This window comes from Echinops telfairi, unplaced genomic scaffold (genome assembly GCF_000313985.2).
Source record: "Echinops telfairi isolate 266 unplaced genomic scaffold, ASM31398v2 ScPeMD7_7409;HRSCAF=8447, whole genome shotgun sequence".
Classification (NCBI taxonomy): Eukaryota; Metazoa; Chordata; class Mammalia; order Afrosoricida; family Tenrecidae; genus Echinops; species Echinops telfairi.
Genome location: NW_022111309.1, coordinates 10918016 through 10919256, shown reverse-complemented (window position 1 = coordinate 10919256; position 1241 = coordinate 10918016).

Sequence of the window (1241 nt, the reverse complement as noted above, 5' to 3'; positions counted from 1 at the left end):
AAAAGTTGGTGAGTTTGAACTGCTGACCATGCAATTAGCAGCCCAATTCATATCCTACTATGTCACTATGGCTCTTAACAGACAAAAGCAAGTTAATTTGTTTTTTAATGGAGTCTCTGAAATATCAAAACATATTAAGCAAGTACCAAACAAACTCACGACCATGGAGTCGGTGCCAACTTAGAGACCCTCTAGGACAGGTCAGACGTGTTCCGGTGGGTTTCCTAGACGATAACTCTTTACCAGAGTAGAAGGGCCCATGGTTCTCCCAAGGAATGGCTGGTGGTTTCAACCTGCTGACTTTGCACATAGCAGCCCCACTCCTAACCACTAAGCCAGCAAGCCTCCTCAACCAAGGACAGCAGAGAATTAAGGTTTGAGGAGAGACTGGAAATGGAGTTACGCGATAAAGGCTAAATGGAAGATCTCTGGAACTTCACCCTGGAAAATGATTGTTGCAAGAATGGAATTATTATCTGGGATTACCATCATTATCTTTATTCTGAGAATTTAGTGACATTTTAAATGTTGTACAAAAATGTGAATCAGAACTAGAGCCCACTGGAATTTAGCTCACTATTAGAATACAATAAAAACTGCAAAACCCTTAGGCTGAAGATAACAGAACTCCACTTCTTCAAGGTTCTTTGCAAGCAAAGGCAAACATACACCAGGGGAGACGGTGGGCAAAGGTTATTAGTCACATGCTGCAGGAGATCTATGTCAGGAAGTCAAGAAAGGACACAGACATTCTCTAGTGATATTGGAGACACAGAGAGCAATTGTCTCTAACTTCATTGTGGGTTTGATCTCACCCATCACCTGAGTATTTTCATTTGAGCCCGTGGTACATTACTTTCAATAATCCCCATATTTTGCCAGAAGAGAGACAGACAGGCATGAAGAGCCTGTTGTGTCTTCAGGACCTTGGGGGAGAATCTGTAAGGGTTCCAGCTCCTTCTGCCCACTCTGCCTTGGTGTGAAGGAGAAAGTTCAATCACACCCTGGCCCTGCCTTGTGATGTTAGTGGGAACTTAGGGGACCACCAGGTTATACCTCTTCTTACCACTCAAGTTTAGAGCCAAAGGAAAGGGAGATAGAAGACACAGACACAAAATTTAAAATAACACTTTTGTTCTAGTACTCACCGGAAAGGATGTCCTTCTGTTGGGTCACCTGGTTGTTGTCAGGGCCCATTGTGTTGGTTGCGACCCACAGCAACCACAATGAATGAACCCACG